Below are 22,368 nucleotides of genomic sequence, written 5' to 3'. Positions count from 1 at the left end.
GTTTAATACACAAAAATTATCAAAATAATATTTTTTTTCGTGACATATTAAAACCATACTTGGTCTAATATTTCAACATGACGAAAATTAAATCAAGGGATTTTTTGTAATATATTACACTAAAGCTAATTATAACAGAACAACAAAAGACTAGAGTCTATTGGAGTCTATTAGAATCAGTAAATACATATCAACACCTTTTCGTTTTTCTCTCTATATCTTCTTCCTTTTCTCCATTACGACTACCTAGAACATAGAAGTTCCTACGAATCCTTTTTCACATATCCAAAACGTGAGAGCAAATGTGATAGGTCATGAGTAGAATAATTAAATTATAAGTAATTTTAATTCCCTGTTCATTTTTTTTATACCTAAAAAGATCGGATCAGGAAAGAAAAGAACCGTAGACGAACATAAGTAAGTAACTATGATGACTTAGCCGATTTACAAGTTTTTTCAAGTAACAAGCAAACGGCACGCAGAACAGATGTCCGCTGGGGCCTCAAAGAGAAGAGCTCACAACCCTGCAAGTGCAGTATTAAATAGATAAGCAATTACAAGATGATCATTCTAGCAGAGAATAATGATAATTTTATGATACTCTTACATGATACATCTTTTAATGGTTTAGAGAAAAATGAAATACGTTAATATGTGTGTATATATACACACATATATATATATATATATATATGCACATATAAAGACATAGCGGGAATTTTTATACATATATATAAGAGTAATCGCGCTTAATTGTCCTCAATTTCTTAATAGCGTCCTAACCTTTGTTAAACCTAAATAAGCGTCAGAAGCAAGGCCTAAATTAATTAATTTTAAACCACAATTAAGTAGAATGAACACTTTGCGTAACAACACAATTAAAATAAGTTTAAAATAAATAGCTTTTAAACAAACTAAACTCTTATTATAAGTGTCACGAGCGTTATACTTGGAAACTAATTAAATTTATATATGCTCAGGAAAGGTATTTTAGGATAAATTGCTTGTAAAATAAAACTAAGTATCAGAGAATACTTAACTCTATTTTAACACATTAATTAACATAAAGGATTTATTGTTATTTTGAAATTAATAACCAATAACGGAATAACATTCTTTATAAGAAATAGGTAACAACGTGGACGATCCACACTGCTTTGTCGATGGTCTCTTCTCCATAACTTTGACGCCCCTGAGGCCATCTGTTTCGCGCGCTATGCAGCACGTCCACCGCCAATTCATCTTATTAATCCACTTGGCAACGTGGACATATATTTGTCTACGGATCTCCTCATCGCTTATTCAATGTCGTTGAGAAATACCAACCATAGATCCCTCCAGAATCTTGAGGCTTCACCAGTCATATGTTCTGTGCGCTGTGTGGACTTCTACATCTACGGATCTTCTCATTCCTAATTCAATTTCGTAGAAAAATCTTCATCAAAGCTTCCGTGAACTTGCTAATGAGAACCGATGGCCGAGGCATGACCGAACATTTTGTATTAATAATGTAGCATTCCACTGCCCACAAATGATTACACAAAAATCTGTATGAACTTTCAATACAAACTGGGTCCACTCGTATATAAACCACTTCACGAGATTAGGTCTATATCTCAACAACAACAATTTTCCAGGTCGATGACTAGATAAGAAAAATTAAGATTTTTTTTAGCAAAAACCTTTTATCGGAAAGGCTGAGACTGCTTACTGGCTTTGTATTAAGGGCTTTCCGCGTACCCTTTTATAGTAAGGTCATGGTTAAGTTCAGGAACTAAGTTAAGGGTTCCGGCAAAAATCTCGGCAGGTACTGGAACGTTATTTAATGTAAAAGAGGACATGTGTTGCTTAGGTAGAAGCTACGTAGAACGACTGAGTGCTTTGGGTGGTGCATGCTCATGTCGTTAGATAGGCTACAGTGCTTTGTTAAAAACGGTGAGATGGAGACTGAGGAAAAAAAGCATGAGAAGAATGGCAGATCGGAGTGGCCAATACGGGCAGTATTCCCAGCTCATTCCGTGTCTTTCTAAAGCGCGGCAACTGTAGAATTATACTATTACCGGATTAACAAGCTAATGTGAATTTAACAGATTTCGTAAAGATTTAACCTTTCGTATAGTTAAGACACCAGTGATCAATACAGCATTGTGTGAAATAAACCAAAAAAAAATCCTTGGTACAAGAATAATTTTCCTTTTATTAGTTTAAGCGTGGGCTGAATGAAGAGCTTAATCTCCGAGTTTATAGACAAATAACAGAATATTATCTTAATGAGTGTCTGGAATTAGCTCTCGATCGATCCCGCGCGTTGGTAACCCGGGAATAAATATTAGTTTTGAATGAAGAAATATTTAACGTTGAATCGAGTTACTTAAAGGAATATTATAAAGTATACACACCAACAACAGTGAAGAAGCGCACTGGCGTATTGCAAGAAGGCAGCTGGACATTATCTTTCATTATTTATGGTTTGGATAGGTGAATCGTTTTCACGTCTTTGATTTTTTTGTTGTTGAAATAGTTATATGAAATTCGGTTGTCTTATTTCAATATATCATGCATTTCTGCGTTGTTACACAATAAATGTTTAAAGGCAGACACGAAGTATTGTAACGTTTGGATAGTAAGTACCAAAAATCATCCAGATTTAATCGATTGAATTATAAAATATGGCATAGTTTGAACGAAAGATTTCTGTGATCTTGTATATTTACGGCCGCTAAGCGCTGTCGGGTCAGATAGTTTTCTACATAAAAAAAAAATCTTAATCCTCAACAACGGCTGAAAAGACGTAAGATGGTCACTATTAGTTAGGCCTACTAATAGATTTTTATTTGGACCGGTTGGAAGTGGTGCTATGCGATGGGCGTCTTGTCTTGCGCTTACCGGTTGATGGTTTCCACTCCAGAATTTTAAGGACACAGTCCCTATCTGTTCTATGGTACGTGATTTGCCTACTGCCACTTTAACTTGCCGATCCGCTGGATTTTGTCGTAAATTTTTATTCGTTTACAGATCCCCCCATTTCTGACGGGATCTTGCTGAAAAATTTCAAAATATATATATCTAACAGAATCAGGCGTTACCTCGCGAAAGTCCATCCTAACTAAGAAATAAACTAATATCTGTGTGTACTACACGTACTATTGAGTGTCTCGGTGTTTGGCACTGGTCGGTATAATATCTCCTGAGGATGCCCCGGGGAGGGGTGAAAAAAGTATAGAGTAGATTAACAGTGGTAGTTGTGTTTTGCATTGTTTACCGCACGCGCATTTGTCAGCGGGCGGGCGGGCGCCGCAATTAATTGCATGACTACTGCTGCATAGCGGAAATAGATATTAGTTCCTTTGTTACCCATATAAATACATCTCTTTCCATGGGTCGTTAAGCTACTGTGAGGTTGTCAATGAAGATCGATGTGTGAGTCCGCGTTTCTGTGTCCTTAGACATAACTGGTAACACTTATTAGTCCTTCGTCTTAAGGGACTCAGGGATATTTCACGGAAAGATGTTTATATAAAGATTGTGACATTTTTTACACACGCGGGTTAATAAACGCAGTAACTAACTTAATAGAACAAGTCTTGCGATTAATTTAGAGGTAAATAAACAACGGTGTAAAATGTACGCAATTTCAGGAGGGGCAGTGCAATCGTAAGTCATGTCCCCAAGCAAATATTGGTATAAGGAGCAAGTGGAGATGGCGGGCACAAGATATTTGCAAACAATTTACGTTGTGTGCTCAGTGCCTGAATGAGGGAATCTTGCACGCTTGAGCTAATTACGATTGGGGATACAAAATGATTACTACCTTTATTGTAGTCAAGGCTTTCTGTAACCTTTTCAAGACATGTGTCAAATATTTGTATGCGCTTACAGAATATTTTTAAATTCCCTTTAGTATACCAAGATATTGCTTTTTCTTTAACAAAAATAAAGAGAATTGTTACGCAAAAATAGAACGTCATGGTCCGAAAAATGGGTTGATCTATGGATTTTGAAAAAAAAACGTAACTTAACTTATCGCAGTAGTGTCATGACGTTACAAATTAATAGTAGAATTACGTGTAATCTCAATCTGGGGTAATGCATTACCATGTACAGTTGCACGCATAATTTTGTCTCGAGTTAACGTATTCCATGGCAGGCTGTTGTTTTATTCATGCAAGCATTAGTGTCACTTTGTTGCCTGAAGAGCACGTGCGTGCATACATTGCATTACTATGCCACCGTATATGCACATATATTCTTCTTTATATAGTCAAGTAGATGCTTCTTTCTAAAGTTTTGAAAGGGAATGAATTGCACGGATAAAATACAGTATTAAGGCTTTTTGTATGAACCCTCTAGGGAGAATTTATTTTCAAAGATACTCTTCAAGTATAAATACATGTTTCTTTTTCATTTTGAATGTGTTTGTGTACACATTCCTTATTTTCATAACCTTTGTATAGTGCAGTTTATAAACATAGAGGCTTTTAGAGTTGCTTCAGATTTTCTCTCATGTTTTCTTTAACCTTGAGATTTATAAATGTATTACTTTTGTGAGCGTAACATGCAACTTATTACGCAAAGGATAAGATAAACTAAGTTCAAGAAGTTTCTATATCGAATGTATAACGCAAGTTATTGAAATATAACATGAAATTAAATAATTAGTTGCAAGCTATCAAATTTGCAAAGATTTAAAAACACGGTTTAAATGAAAAATTACTTTCAAATACAATCGTTTAAAATAAATTGCTTTCTGAAACCATCATCCCTCCGAATGCAGGGAGAATCTAATCTCGTAATGCGATGCCGAGGCAACAAATCTTTGGTGCTCCGGCAAAACATTTCGCTGCCGAAAATATGAAAAATAATGATGAAGCCGCATATCCCTTGGGAATTAACATATTTTTAGGATTACACATTTCCGGCTGCAGACATCGTGGATGTTTTGTGACATATATATGAGGCGAAAGTTTTCTCTTTATCATTGAAAGTAGTTTTGAATGTTTTGAATAATTACGGCTTTTTTTCAACAACTGTGCATATGTTATTGTTTTTTTTTTTTGCATAAGTCTTCCAATAGTCACAATAATTTTTTTCAAACTAAATTCACCGATTGAATAAATTCGTTTCATTCTAATGTTATTTGGCTGCCCTGTTTATGTACACGTAAGTTATTGTGGAGATATAGGATAACTTTAAATCATTTATGTGTCAACTCTTTATTTTATTTTGTTTTGAAATATAATGTTCTTATTGAAAAACCCTTGAGATATACTTTAGAAACGTAGCTGATTACACGATATCGATTTTATAAAGATTGCCAAATATGTAAATATACGTGTATCGCAGCATAGAAAGTCCGTCCACAAATTGAACAGACGACCTTGATGAGATTGTTGGAAGACGCTGGATATTGGCCACTACCAACCGGTCATATCAGAAATCTATGGGGTCTCATGTTCAGCTGGGAACGTCCTTTGGCTGAAATGATGATGATGATCTAAAATAAAACTAGTTCTTTTACAATAGTGATTTTTCAGTTTTACATACATTTATGCTATTTATAGTGCACTGTTTGTAGTCTACGTACCTGGAGCTTTTAAGTTCCTCAAACTTTTGCTTTTAGTAGAAAGTTTACATTGAAAGAGTTTTAACGAAATCATCAGCTGTTCAAACAGTAGTTACTGAATTTTAAACAAAACTTCAAGAACTGAACGAAATCTGAAAGTTGGATTGCAATTACATTATCGTTTGGCGTCCCTTTTAAAAGGTACTTTTAACTTAGCGAGTTTATAAACCGTAACTTGAATAAATTAAGTCCATATAATAATCTAATTTAATGAAAGACAGCATAATGTGGTATAGTTTCCGTTATTTGAATTGGCACATCGGAAATATTTTTCATTGGTATTACAAATCTTTTATAAACATAAACTATTTTAACTAATACAACACCAAACCCAACCGATCACTACCGAGTCTTTTTGTACAGTGTACGAGCTTAAACTTTAAACAATTTGCGTGATTTATAGATGATAGTTTTTTTTAATGGCCCTGTTATTGGGGACCTCTCGTACCTGATTATGGGACAGGAAATTTATATTTCTTATAATAATTATTATCACATATTTTTTAATAATTTATACTCCTTTTATTTGTCATATGATTTAACTTTCCCCTTCTTTCAATCTATAATTTTCTACCATTCCTCCGTATACTAATTTCCTTTCGTACATCGTCTCTATTCCTTCACCTCGTTTCCCAAATATCGCAGGTTTATATAATTATCACATTTTTTTTCATTTAGCTTTATTTTTATGCTATACTATTTTGTATTCTTATGTTTTATACTTATTTAACACTGCCATCACAGATACAATTTTCAGTTTATTTATATTACTTCTGTTTTATTTATAACTCACTATTTTCCCCTAGTTTATTTTGATGATATTTTATTGATATTAATAATGATAATAGTTAGTCCACGCGCTATGATGGCAAATTGTGTCCTTGATGACCTATGTTAGGCGAGGCGATGTAAAAATTCTGATGCAATATACGTCGTAGACCAGTGTTTTGCAACCTTCTCGGTGACATGCGTCACCTTAGCCTTTCTGAAATTCTAACATACATAACTTTTACATTAAAGTGAAAGGCTTAAACTCGTGTCGAGTTCATTTTCGATTTATCCCCCTTAACAATCAAATTGCCTCCTGAGGGGCGTGGGCCACACGATGGATAATACAGTCGTAGACTATACACTTACTCTTTCGTTCAATGTGCCAAATTCCAGGTAAATATCTGTTAATATGAGAAATAAGGTCGTATATTAGAATTAACTTGATCAGTAACGGCTATGTTGTTTGTTAATTCCCTGAAGGGGATTCGGGATTCGTCTAGATATCTCCAGAGCGACAATCAAGTCCGCTTTTGGTTTGTTGGTGTTTCTCATTGACCTCTATCATACATTGAGTGTTGCATATATATACTTAACTAGTTGTCCTGCTCGCTTTGTGAATGAACGCTCCCTCAGCCTCTCTTGCGGATTAAATTTCGTAAATTCTTTTCTTAGCTGACCTCTACTCGACGAAAGGCAACCATTTCAAGTTTAAGTCCAGAAGGTTCCAGATAAATGATAAGTCAGTAAATAGTAAATTTCATAAATATATGATCGTTAATGTATTTTATATAGTTAGGTGTTCGCGCCCGACTTATCAATTAAGTTAACCCTGACGTTAATCCCGAAGTTAACCCGACTTATCAGTTAAGTTTGAATGGTATGCAGATAATAAAGTGATAAAAAGCCCAGGTAAAGCGGATAAGCTGTTCTTCCGGTTTCCTGTAAACAATTGGTGTCAAAAGTCGCGGTCATATGATGCGTGACATCTTCGCCGAGGCCATATTAAAATTCACCAGGACTATTCATTACAAACATATAAGAATAAGCATTTGTATAACAAGATAAGCATGTTTTGATTATTTTGAACTGAACTTTATAGTGAATTAAGATGGAGTAAGATTAGATTTTTGTGAAAGAAGTGCTTTGGGGTAAAGCGGATACGCTATTCGCTTTGCGCGTTGGTTAATTGTGGGTATGATTTTATGGTTACTTTCAAAATAATGTTTAAATACACACGTAAAACAAAACAAGGTACGCGGCGAGAAATTTTCAAATCCATCAAATCGTCAGCTCATACGCAGACATTAAAAAAACTCCTATATTTACTCCAGATCAAAGAGAAAGTATTTGGAAATATTTAAAAAGCATGTTGGCATTTGACGTAACATAACGATGTTTAATATGTTTGCGATGTTTAATCACTTTGCCCATGAAGCAAACACGGAGACATCTTCTTGTGCTGGTGGGCAAATCTAAAATGATTATTATATTTTGTCAAAGTTTAAAATGTAAATTACATAATCAAAGTATATAAAATATAATAAATACATACAAATTATCAAAGTTCGCTTCGTTTCGAGTTCTAAAAAATCAGAACTTCCACTTTAATCGTCAGTTAAAACTATTGTTGTTATCATCTGTGTGCAACAGTTCATCCGGGCTAAGAATGCAGTGAATCACCATTGTCTGCCGGCCTAGCCGCGCTTCATAACTAATGAAATCCTTGGAAATAATGTTTGCGTGTGCCTACAACTGATGTGTCCCCGGAATTTTTAATAAGAAACTATTTGAAGCATTTGTTAACGGACTTGATGATTTCCTAATACCAATAGAATATAGAACAACTAAGACTTTTTATCTTTTTGTGTGCATATAAAAATAATTTTGCTTCTTGCTTTAAATTTAATATGATGGTGTTATAAAAAGTTAAAATATAACAGAGTAATATACTTACACGCACCACAAGAAAGATAAGCTAAGAGGTCTTTTAGATCTCCGAAGCACCAATTTAAAGTAACGTGCAACATATATCGCGGTCGACGCGTCGTGGCCGATTCCCTTAAAAGCCTGTACTATTACCAGTTGATAAATAATCTTGTCTTCGTTTTTTACTATCACCCTCTATAAAGTAATAAAAAAAGAAAACCGGAATGTTTTTCGTTCCGATTTTGTTTTATACATTTATCCCTTTAAAGAATAAAAGATAAAGTAGTGCTTGACATTTAAAAACATCCTATAAACGTTGCTCTTCGCCGAACTTCTTTTCTTGCGGATGACCTGACCACACTATATATGCTTAACATTCTGCTCTTAAAGAACATGTCATTGATTTTTTTATGTTTCCGCTGTTGAAACGCGAGCTTTTTTACAAGAGGTAGATTTTAACAAACCATGCAATCCTATCTAAATTGTTACTAATTAGACGTTGCGTTCGAACGTATGCCTTCAACTCGTGACTGAGGTATTGGCTTTCTAGTAATGAACGAGTCTAGGAACCAAACAGGGTTACGGCTCGTAGCTAGGTCGACGTACAATTAAGATTCACGGATTTTAATATACTTTATTGTTAATCAATAAAATATAATAATTATTTTTTTTATTTTAATTTGAATATTAGAAGAAACTTTTACTAAAATAAAAATGCTATTGTTGCTACCACATATGAAGTTACATACATACATACATTATCGACAATCCGCAAGTCGACGACATACGACAATCGTAAAGAGAATAATCGTCGTCTCTTCGTGATATTATTCCCGTTTATGTAAAATTAGCTATATAATTATGTCAATATAAGCATTCCATCCGGAACATCCATTCGGTTTACTTCGCATGACGGTGTTTCATTTCAGTCGAGATAGAGATCTTTTCTTTACTCATAAAGTTCTCTATATTTAAATTGTGATTCGCATTAATTTGAACATGATATTTTTTATAATTCCCTGATTAGTACATAACCGATAAAAGAATATTTCACATTATGTCCAACATATAGCATGTAATAACCTACCGGTAATTTATTTGAAATGTTTTATTTTTATTTTCAACGATCGCATTGCACTTCTACTTGTTTAATATAATATTAAATTAAAGCCGGCAGCGTCTCTACGAACAAGATGATTCAATTTGTCTGCATCTTGATTGACTTTGGAAAATATTTGCCTCTCTGGACTTGTCAGTAGCAGTTAAAAGTAATATTCAAATAGAATAAATGTATTTTGAGTAAATATCTTTAAATATTTTTGGTTTTTCTATAAAATGACAGTAATATTCAATCGTTTACATATAAATATTATGAAAAGGAAAACACATTTTTGTATTTGTAGTTTTTATTTCAAAATTTCGCAGTAAATATCGTTGGTAAATTATTTACAGCCAAGCGAAGCAAAAATTCTTTTGTAAATATGGTATTAAAGTAACAAAGTGTAAATTATTACATTTTAACGCATGATAAACTTTACGGAGTCGTTTGTTGCGCGCTATTAAAATAATTTCAGTCGTTATGATTTAATATCTTGCCTCATCCGCATTTTGCTTCCAACTTCTTATTTTATTTCTAAAGCAACAAAATAAGGGTTTCCTTTGATTGTGATAGAAGAACCAAGAGTTTGTGTTTGGTTACGACAGATGGCGGTCATAATTTATGTTTATGTAGAGAAAAACAAATCAAAAAAGATTTGTTCTTTCTTATTTTATACATTTAGATGCGGGATTTCAGCAAAAAAAAAAAACTATTTAATTAATGAGCTACACATGTAACACTATTAATGCTTTTACAGCTATAACCATTCAATCACCTTGCATGGTATTAAGTTGTGTTCGATAAAAATTTGTATCTATTTATGTGGTATATAAATAATTAGATACATAAATTATCAATATATAATTTACATACCTTAAAAACCTCAGAAATGGCGTCATCACTCTAAGAATTTTCGATTAAAGTTGTTTGAAAAATGTAAATATTGTAATACATGTAAATTGGATAAAGACTGTCTGTAAACCTCTGAATCGTTGGTCTGTTTCAAGCCTTTTTTAAAACTATAATAGGCATATCATCGCCGTTGTAATCCCTGTAAAATTGAACTGTTGGCTTATATATAAATTGATAACTATATAAGAGGAGTAGCAAATTTTTATTTAAGCAGCACAGGAATTTTTTGACCTTCAATTGTACGAATAACGTATATAAAATTAGACGAGATTTCTTATTTAATTATGTTCTGTTTACATTGTTTACTGTTGTTGTTATGGAGGTGTACAACATAGGTATAACTGCATATTTTTTGTCAATTTATGAATTTTTACTCACAGAAGATAGTAAAATTCTATTACTATAATGTTACTAAATTGCTTAATTCCTTTCTTCTGGCATCGTGGGGCTAGGAGAAGAAAATAGAGAGGAAAAAAAAGGGAAGAAAAAGTAGAAACCTAATGAACCACGTACGAACTTTTTGACGTGTTGCGTTTGGGCCACTTGGAAACAATATTAAATAATAAGGTCGATTCAGCATCGAAAAGAAAGATTTGAAGAACAGTCCAATATTACTACCTAGCCCAAAAATTTTGCTCAGGACTCAAGTAAATATTTTATTTTTGAGCATTGTCGCCGATAATTATTCTATATTTATTTTATGGAAAAGAGCTATACGGACTATGTTATTATTCCCTGATAGATATTTTTGAAGAAATTGGTATTCCGAAATTTACTTCGCAATACATTTTTAATAATACTTTTTTATTTACGCCATAAATTTAAAATCTTATAAAAAATAGTAATAGACACAGAAAACTCCGAAACCCTAAATTTCGGTTTCAAAGAGTTAACATCCTTCATGGGTCTAGATGTACGCATATGTGATAAAGTTCCAAAAGATATCAAAGACCTTCCGTTTTTTATTTTTAAAATCAAAATAAAAAGTACATTATGAAACAAATCTCATGCTTTTAAGAGTTTTTAGTTGATCGTAATGTTTAGGATTTGGTTTGTTGACTCATTTACAGGATTGATATTATAATGTACACATTAAAAATTGTTAAATTATATTTAAAAGAGTAGCAACTGTTGATATTCTGGCCGGTTCTTGTCAACAGATCAGCGTCCGGAGCCGGTGGTAGCTTATTGCTTCTAATGTTAAAATAATCGACTATTCAAAAGTAAATGCCAACTTTAATAAATATATCTTGAATTTGAATATTAATGAACTATTTACATGTCATTAAATATTTTTTTTCTCGTCAAGTTCCATGTTGCTGAAGATAGAGTGCCTAAAAAATGTTTGTTTTTTTATTTATTTTACATATCACTCCCCCTTACTTTAATCAAAAATTATTATTATTAGGATGATAACTTTTTAAAAGACAAAAGCATAGCTAGAAAATTAATAAAATCTTATAAAAACTCAACAAAACACCGTTGGTTAGAAAGTCAGAACAATAAGGCGCAGTGATTGATGTGGAATTTAATTAGTGTTCCCGCTAAATATTCCAAAACTTTACCACCAACAACAGTGTATATTTATTGCTTCACAAAAATCTTTATTGATCATGCAGTCTGCTTTGTGAAAAAGTTTTAGCGAGGTATTTTATTAGTTTTACTTCTTAAGTACTACGTTAAAAAATTTATGACATAATATACTTAGTTAATAAAAGGCATTCTATAGCAAAAACAAATAAAGGAGTCATTGTTTATGGATGCAGACAGCGCAAGATCGGTCTTCGTGGTGATGTTTTACAGGCGCCTACGTCATGCTGCAGGCGTCAAAAAGCCTCCATAAAAGATTGCCAAGCTGACCAATCTTGCGCTGCCAACTTCTAGCGACTTCCTGCGATCTTTACTAAGTTATCGTTTCACAAACTGGGGACCTAATCACGCCACGTTTACCGGCTCGTGGTCTACAATTTCGGCCCCAACAGCCAACGAGCAATTCTTCAAGCTACGTCGGTTTCCTTGGTTCTTCTGTGGATCTTTTTAGTTCTGATTTGATTTCGCACCCAAACTCCGAGCATAGCTCGTTCCATTGCTCTCTGGGTGATATTGAGGCTTCTGAAAAGACCCATACACATAAATCGTTATTAATAATATAAAATATCATTAAAATAAAGCTAAATGCGTTGGATCTGCCTAGACGTCTTTAACAAGAAAGACACAAGTCATTATCAATTTTAGTTTTATTTCAGAGAAAATTAAAATGTTTTATTATTTCGGTTTCCGAACGACTTACCCGTAAAAAGTTTGTTAAAATCACAACAAATTAAAATTTTTGGGAATATTCAAAAATTCTAAATCCCTGCAAAATTCACGAATAACGGAATAAAGAGCGGATTACAATTAAAGTTTCACCGAGCCGTGTTACACTCGAGCCTTCCGTGATATTTTATACGAGAAATTTCCGGACAGAAAATCCACATCTTTTTAAATTCCTGCGATTACGCGGTCTTTTTTTATTTTGGTTATCCTTAATTATGTTGAAACCACGAACCTTTCTACTGGTATACTACAATTAAATCATAAGCCTACACTGCTTATTTTTGACTAAAAATATATTTTCCTAAGCGAAATAATACGAAGGTTGGTTTTAGCGAGCGACAATGTAAGCTGGTATAGGCTTTTACTTAAATGCTAAATAAGATGAAAATATAAATAAATGAATAGCAATAAAACTACAAACATAAATTATTTCAGCAACTAGTTTAATGGAATTGTTGTTGCCCTTCACCATAGATCTCCCCATAGCGTTTTCACATATTTGTAGACTGAGCTAATATTATCTTTACCATTTTAAGTTTAAAAGCAATAAAGTCTGTTCATAAAAGAACATCATCGTCATCATTTTAGCCGCAGAACGTTCACTGCTGGACATAGGCCTCCTCCATAGATTTCAGTTGGAAGCAGGCTGCAACCGGCGTTTTTGACGACCTTAACAAGGTGCCTGTCCATCTCGTAGATGGATGTCCTATACTGCACTAGTCATCCCATCGTTTCCACTCCAAAATATTGCCAATGCGGTCACGTTTCACTGCCATATGTAATGACGAGTAAAAGGCATTTACCGTAGACCTTCGTCTTTAGGCGGAAGGTAAAGCGGAAGATGTCTCGTATTTTATCGATCGCTGCCCAGCCCTGTTGCATTTAACGATAGACCTCTTTTTACAAATATTTCTTAGTTTTACTAGTACCTCGGGCAGTCGTATGAGTCAATAGCTTCAAGAATCGAGTCAAAAAGGACGGTGATATTAAAATCAGTTAAGGAAAAAGTTCCTTCGTATTTTGTACTGAAATTCGAGACCATTTCTATCATATTAAAATAAACAACACATGTGCCGCTGAGCGGTAGAGGACTGAGACTTGCAATCGTGAGTCGCGGGTTCGATTCACAGTTTATGAAATAATTATATAGGATTGCCCATAACAACTTTTCCTAATAATGGCAGCAGCGTCCTTTGCGTATCGTAATACTATACTGCGATTGTCAACCCGCCTGCTAAACGTGCCGATTATTGTATATGCCTCCACATATGTTTTTGGGGAGCCCCATGCCTTGCACTGGCCGTTAAGGGCTGAAACAACATTAGCGCCATTCTATTTAATAACTTTTAACTATCTTATGTGTGGCAACGTCATATAATTGCTGCAAAAATTTTAAGGCTTCTGATAAAAAAAAATACAAGTGGTTTTTAACCACTGATATTTATTTTAAAGTGTAACCTTTTCAATGCTATCAAAATCAGCCAGACACAAGCGATTTATTCAAATTTAATGCATACAATTTAAGAATAAAACTTTTTCCCGAGCCATATATCGTGAATACGTATTGCGATATACAACTGTATGTGTAATAAAGTAAGACTGTACTATTTATTTTCTAGAGCCATGACGTGGTACGTCTCCTAGCCACGGCGCTTTCTCAAATTATGGAACAAGTAATATTTTAGGGTAAATATAGCCACAAAAGTGAAAAAGCTTAAAAGGGATGAATATATAGCTTATTTATCAGCAAAAAGCTTTAATATGTTTAAACACATCTCCAATCACCCTTAATAAAGTGTAATACGTTATTTTTTGTGGAATACGACAGGCCAGTGACAGGTGGAACTTTAAACTTTGGAAAGATAAATCGTAAACAATCGTCAATTTTAATATGTAATAATCCGTATTTTGAAAACGCTTTTTACGCATAACGTTATTTTTTTTAAACTATAAATTCTTGATTGATAACATCGATAACACATATTGACAGCAAATAAGCAATGCATTCACAGCTTCTACATTTATATACAATCACCCTGTATACTAAGCTCAGAATGAGAAAACAAAATAAAAATATTTTATTTTTAGTTTTATTAAAGTAAATAGTTTAGAATGATCACAATAATGGAGTTTGATGGACGTGGACAGATGAGATAGCAAGGTATTTAATTAAATTTTACAGAGCAATTGTTCTTCGAAGTCAGTCTCGAATGAAGCGATATCACCCAGAACTTTGTATAGCAAAATTTGGACAACCGTAGATGCTTGGAACCAAAACACAGACGTCTAGACATAGCACACTTTCATATTTGACTAGAGACTCGACTATTAATAACGAAAATTATGTCAAAGCTCGACTTTCACTAATTATTTAATTAAATAGAAGAACCAATGTTTCAAGATTAAGAAATGAAATATGTTCTTTAAAAAAACTTTCTCTCATAAAAATTTAATGATTGTATATATGTGTAAATATAAGTCAATTTATGAAAAAAATAATAAAATATTAGATACTCCGTTTGAATTATACTGTTAAATTTGAGTAATCTTTTTTGAATGTATTAATGTGCAGGATGATTGATTATTACCGCAAAAGCTTTGGGATAAATGTAAAGCATATTTGTCAATAAAAAGCTTTAAAGTTTTAACACCCATTTTCAATTATTGTGTATAAAGTGATCACTCTGAAATATGTGATGTTTTTTTTAAGAATACGACATGCCTGTAACTTCTGACACTTAAAGTCTAGGAATAGGTATACAGTACATAATAGTTAATTTTAATATGTAGCAATTCGAATTTTGAAATCGCTTTTTACGCAATACATTATTATGTATTTCTTCCTCTTTCTTCATTGATTTTTTGCATACCATATTTTAATTAAAAGCAAATGAAGCCATAATAAAGCTATAATTAATTCTGTATAAAATTAATTTTTAAAATAATGGGACGTAAATCTATTTGAACAAGTATAAAGACAATGCTATTATTACGGAAGCACAAAAAGTTTTTGTTGCAAGAAAACCGACCGTCACGTACCAGGAGCACATAAAGAACCGCAAGTAACATTCGAACCCCGTCCTTACACTGGACTATAATTGCTACGTGACTCAGACCCAAGAACACACGATATCGTATTATCAAACCTGTGTGGACGTATATATTTAGGCAAGGCGTTTATGTAAACACCACCTTTTACCGCCCATACATAGGTCGTAAATTACTTAGTTTCGTTTAGATATTTATTGTCTATAAACAATTTTATGCGGTATGGTTAAAAAAGGCTGTTTATATATGATTCTATCATCATTTAGGAGTAGAAAGGTTCTTTATCGTAACTACAATGTAATACTGCAGTGTGAAGTAAAATGTATGTCTGTTTCATACGAAATTCTTGTATCTAGATAATTTTTTGACTGGACAAAACTGCTGCCCATGGTATTTGGCTGTTTCCACCGGTTCGAGGAGGCAGGACGTATATTACGCTTAGCATTAACTTATTTTAAAAGTAGCGATCAGAATCCTTAGAGGACCTCGGTCAGGGCCACTAAATTACGCTTTATTAGCGAATAAAGTAATGTAAAAATAATAGAGCGTTTTATATACCCATGGAAATGATGTGATGAAGGGTTCTGAAATGCGCGGCGTATAGAATGGCACACCGTTCGTTGTGGTAACGTTTGTCAGCGCAGTGTCACGTTAGTGCAGCGCTCATTGAAGTCAAACGAGACGGTTGTTCTCTCTTCGCCCTAAGTGAGCATCGGTCGGAAATCGCGGGTTAACAGTTGTACTATATATATACTGTGACAATTACAATCAGTTTAAATGTAAACAGTTTGAACTGAATTTTTAGTGTTAAAACGAATTACTTCTTGATACGGTTTGAACATTTCATGCTCTAATATAATATATAATAAATTTATATAATATAATATATATAATTGAAATAGTTAATTCATTAGAACATATCACATGGTTGTACCAAAATTGTATGTAGCTCGATGAATATATGCGATGAGACTTATTTTAATGCACAATTCACGCTTCGACGTTGTCGTGGTTATAGCCCATAGACGTCCACTGATAGGCGTGGGCCTACCCCAAATATTATACCACTATCACCACGCTAAGAAGGTAGTTTGGCTATTGGTTCTCTTCTTTGGAAACATATTTGTGTGCAGTGTCAATTTTGTAAAACTCATGCTCAAAGTTTAAATTACATAAAATAAAGTAAGAGAGAGGACAGACTTGCGATCATAGGTTCCGGGAATCGAATCCGCGACCCACGAACGCAAGTCTCTCTACCGCTCAGCTATTAGAAACACATGCTTACAATATTTAAACTTTATTTTTTTTGCTCACCAAAAACTATGAATTACATAATTATTTTTTGGCATCTGTCGTCTTTTTTACATCTAAACAATATGCCAGCTATACATACAATTATTTGGTTGTTAAAATTACAAGATAGAATTTCTCGAAAATAAGTCTTAAAATTATAAATTATTTTTATGAATTAATATTTTATGGAAAAAAGTTTTATTGTATTAAAAATATCCTATTTTTATAATTTTAATAATAATCATTTACTCTTACTTAGTTACTGGTTATAAATTATATAGGAGATGAGTTAAATTTATTTCAAATCAATTAGCTCAATTTAACACATTGGTTTTTATATTAAGATTTTTTTATTTCATTGCACCGTAGTATACCGCTATAGTATTCGGTATACTTTTAAAGGAAGTTTGAACAACCAAATCCTTTTGTCTCGAGAGAGTCCAGTAATTGCAGGTAAGGGATAAGGAGGGCAACATTCGTGCCTACTGCAAAACATAGGCATTCCCAAGAGATCGTCGCACGACGACCGCTCTTGTGCTGTCTGCTTCCAGCAACTTCTCACGACTTTAACTATTTTGTAAATAATCGTTTACTTGTGCACGCAAAAAATAAATCGATTACTATAATTAATGTTTTCTTTTAAACTATGACAGGACTAGTTATGTAACACTTAATAACTAGAATAATATTCGCTAATATTCTATTCATTTTTAAAAGCAGTATTACGTACTTATTAAATGTATCTTATCGTGTAAAATAAAGAATATTAAATAAAGAAATAAATAAATACGTACGTGTATTTTGTGTAACTAAAGAAAATCTCCTTATTAACATTAAAGGTCACATCCTTTGTCCTAAATCAGAATATTGCACCCTCTCTCTCTCTCTCCCTCTCTTTCTATATATATATATATATATATTTATGTATATATATATATACATACATATATATTTAAAAATAAATAACATGTGACGTTAATAAATTCAATAATATTTAACAACAACAAATTAAAATAAGACATTACTTATTATTATATAGAAAGTTATTTCTTTCAAACAAAGAAAAAGAAAGAATGTATTTACAAAGATAATTCTTTCGTTTTATAATTTAATAAAATTATTCTTACTAATACATTCGTTTATCGGAAAAACAAACCATTGAATAGTTTTTAATAATACTAGCGCAAGCTTCAGCACAAATCATAACTCCCTAGAATATTTTGTAATAGATTACAGATGTAATTTTCTATATTTCGACGGTCGCCGGCAGTAAAGCCCTATTCAATACTCGAATGTTCCACACAATCCTGCTTGCGAGGGAAAGGGTTTACGCATTCGAGTTCCCCGGTTAAGTGTACATACAAAATATATATTGCTTTTACTTCCATGAAAAATATCGTTTCAGTATTTCGTTAGTAACGGTCCTTTTTTGTGCAAAGAGGGGAACGTAATATGCTAATATTGTGGCAATAATTTATTGTAATATTTATTTATATTCATCATTGATGTCGTAATTATTATCCTCCAAAGATCGCTATGATGACGCATCCAGCGAATAGCCGCGACCTTAACTATGTGGTGGTAGCTTATCCACTCCGCGCCTACAGGCTTGTGATCGCCATTTGAGAACTTTTCGCCTCAACGGCCATCGGTTGCACAAGAGATGTACCCTCTCCCTTGCCATTTCAGATGAACAATTCTTTGAGCCACGTCGGTGACTTTCTTATAAGGATCAACTTATTTCTGATTCGATCACGCAGCGGAGCTTCGTTGCCTTCTAGGTAACCTGACGTCTTTTTTCTTCATGTCATGTTATCGGAATCTAATTATTAATAGACTATACAAATATTTAAAAGGGCCAAAGTTCCATTTACTTGAATCGATGCACTCGATATTGAAAACTATCAAGAGTTTTTCAACCATTTGTGACGCGAATCATAAAGTAAAACGCTCGGACATCATATTCATAGCGCGAGTGGAAAGTGACGTACGAGTTTGAAATTGATTGGAAAACTGATTGAAATGATTTGTGCAGCGAGCGCTGCCGCCGTGACGTAGTCTCGCCGTACTAAAAAAATTATTAAAGTCAAAACGATTGGATTTTGTCAATTTGACGCGGCTTTAGTACGTGTGTTTACTCTTACCAGTATTTGAAGGCGACTCTGAATTAATATTTTATTTTTTATAAATCGAGAAAAAATGATGTATCGCTGGTACAAACGTTGACCGTTAGAGCTGAAAGGTTCTCGAGTATAAGGCCCCATGAGCCAGTAGACCTAGCGTGGGCATACTCCAATTAGAGGAATCGATGACATAGATAAGGTTGCGCAAAGAAGCTAGATGCGGCCAGCGCAAGAGAGGATATCGTGGCGACTTTCGCCTTATGACTTGCCGTGGGCATCTGTCGGCTGAAAAGGAGAAGAACCTTCATAAATATAAAAATATATTTATAATTTTATTCCTTAAAAATAGAACTATGTAAATTCTGTTTTAAAATTTATTAAAACGTAGATATAAGCTAGAATAATTATTGCCAGGGTTTTGTACGCCTGTTATTATAATCATCATCACTATGCCAGTCGATAACCGCCAACGGCAAAGCACCTCTCCTAAAGGTCATACAAACACGGGTTCTGCACTGCATGCATTCAGCAACTTCCTTCGACAATAGGCAAAAATTTAAATTTATATAATGTTTTTTATATTAGTATTACGGTATATTACATTTTTCAGTTAACATAGCAATTTATAATAAATAATTATATATATATTTTTTAATTTAAAACTCTCAAAACTATGTTGTTCGCAACGTTATGGGCATTCGACACATCGGAAGCCATCTTGCAACGACAAAGAGCGGATTTCTCAAACGTCGTAGCAAAAATGATAAATTCGCGATGCGATTCAATTTCTTTAACACAATAGCTTCTTTTGTTTCGACTTGCGTTAAAAAATTTTACATTTCTTTTAAAGATTAATAAAAGTTGAAAAAAACTAGACAATAGATAAACAGAAAATATCTTTATTTGGCTGAAATTTTATTAATGGTTAAATGTTATTATATCAACACTTAAATTAAATAAACTAAAAAACTAACGTGATGAGCTCAGTAGCATCATTATGAGGTGATAAAATTCGTGTGAGCATACGTCTTTTATAAAGCAACCGAAATAATTATTATTGTTTATTATAACAACACTTACTTCACTACATTTTTGAGATACACATGTGAATTAGTATCAATAAATTTAAATAGAATTCAATTAAAATAGACATTCCGTTTATGAAGTTTACTGTTATACAAGTGAGACGGGTCCGTGTTACACGACACCGTCTAAGAAACTTTCGTGTTCAAGTACACGCCAACTGGGATTCGAAACAACTAAGCTATGTCGAGTACTATCATCGCAACTTTTAGTTACGCGTATAGCAAATTAACTTTATTACTACTTCCACTGAGCTTATAACTTTAACACGGTCGAAGTCTCCGTGTTTTGAATACAACCTTCGCTAGGTAAATAGAATTATCAAAAGTTTTCCTAATCAACGTTGATTCGGAAAGTTTTCGGATCATTTTATGTTATTGAATTATGTAGTATATCCATTACGTAAATGGATAAAGGGAAAATTTGACGAATAATATCCAATAAGATATTAATTTCAAGAATTCAGTTGATTAACGTTTGCCTTATGGGTTAGAAAATAATGAAAGTCAGTAAGTCGCTGTTAGCCTTCAAAGAAATTGTAAAAGAAGACTTTCTTGACGTATTTTACCTTTTCTATGTAAAACGATGTATGTCAATTTTGTGTGTGAACGTACTTTGCTCCGTTTGATGCTCTATGGTCTCTATTCCAGAATTACAGCGGTTAACTTGCCAATCCGCTGAACAGTGTCTGTCACTTTCATTCCACTAAAGATCTCCTGATACTTGATTTGATTACGCGGAGCACAAAGCTCGTTGAGCCACAGTGTGATTTTATATGATTCCCGAGGAAGGCTTCACGAAGAAGACACAGGCTTCGTATACTAATTGTAAACTATGAAGGAAACCTATACGAGTGGAAATTCTACTTCTGAAAAAATGAGGTTAATTAATTACAAAATTAGGCGTCGATGATATGAAAGCGGTAGCAGTAGAATGAATTGCCATATAACTATTTTGCTGATTTTTTTTTCAAATAATTTGTGTTCCAATTGTCTTTACATGACGCTACACCAAAGAGGTTAAAACATTTCCTTCAAGGAGGTCGTACGTTATACCCGAAGTCGTGCCGTTAACTTGCCTTGCAGCAATTGATCGTAGCTCGCATTGATCTGGACTTTTATTGTGTTGGCGGACGTGCTCGGAGCGGCCAAGCTCTGTTTAACATCCCAACATTGTGCTATTGCGAGACCGAAACGAGAAACATGCCATTATTTTCACATATTGTTAAAAATTCTAATGAAAATCATTTTTAACTTTCTTACTACGTAGCTCTTATCGAAATTTCATTATTATATTAAATATGAATAGCGTAGAAATATAGCGTATCATAATATGAACAGCATTAACTAAATGCGTATAATAACACAGTCATTTATTTTTTTTTATTTTTTTTTTAAACTTGAATATATTAGTTTTAGATATCTGTAACCAGATTTATCTTTACCTAAACTTCTTTCATCATTGTTTGGCAATCTAGGCCTTCTCTAAAGTATTTTTTTAATCAGTAAGATTTATTGCAATTGTGATATCCTTACGTATTGTGATCGAAAGAAAGGCTTCTTAACTTTATTCATTTATATCCACTGAATTGAAAACCATCATCAACCACATTCATCGCCGTAAGCATAGGCATTCCCAAAAGATATCTATGAGGGAATATATCATAATCGCCACGATTGGGAGGTGGGTTGGCGATCCGAGTGTGGTACTGACGTGAGCTCATTCTGCGCTAACAGCAACAATTCACAAGTTTGAAGGTACTTCAGAATAACTATGACATATGAATGACCTTAGTCATGTTTGCGACCGTGAGAGCTGCAATAGAAACCTCTAGAAAACAAAAAAAAACAATAACGGATTTCAGTAAAAAAAAAGTTTTTATTTCGAAACAAATAGTTCAACGTGTGAAAGTTTCAACTCGTTTATTCATGCTTGTAAGATGTATGTTAAAATATATAAATATACGTTAGAAATACTAGATATACTGTTTTAATGACAATATATTAATGTTGCTACTATGAACAGAGACGGGCTGCTTTGGTTTTTTGTCTACTTAAGAATAAATTTCATGTATGATGGATTTTTTTTATACCATAGAGTGAAGAAAGGTGTACCGCGGTTCTTTAGTATAAATGATAGAGTCTACTCATTACGATGTAGTGGTTGTTACGAAC

The sequence above is a fragment of the Battus philenor genome, unplaced genomic scaffold (assembly GCF_028537555.1).
Source record: "Battus philenor isolate CCGP_79_NKW_IND1 unplaced genomic scaffold, ilBatPhil1.0.hap1 SCAF_16, whole genome shotgun sequence".
NCBI classification, from domain to species: Eukaryota; Metazoa; Arthropoda; class Insecta; order Lepidoptera; family Papilionidae; genus Battus; species Battus philenor.
The sequence above is the reverse complement of the archived record's forward strand: the minus strand, read 5'-3'. Positions refer to the sequence as shown.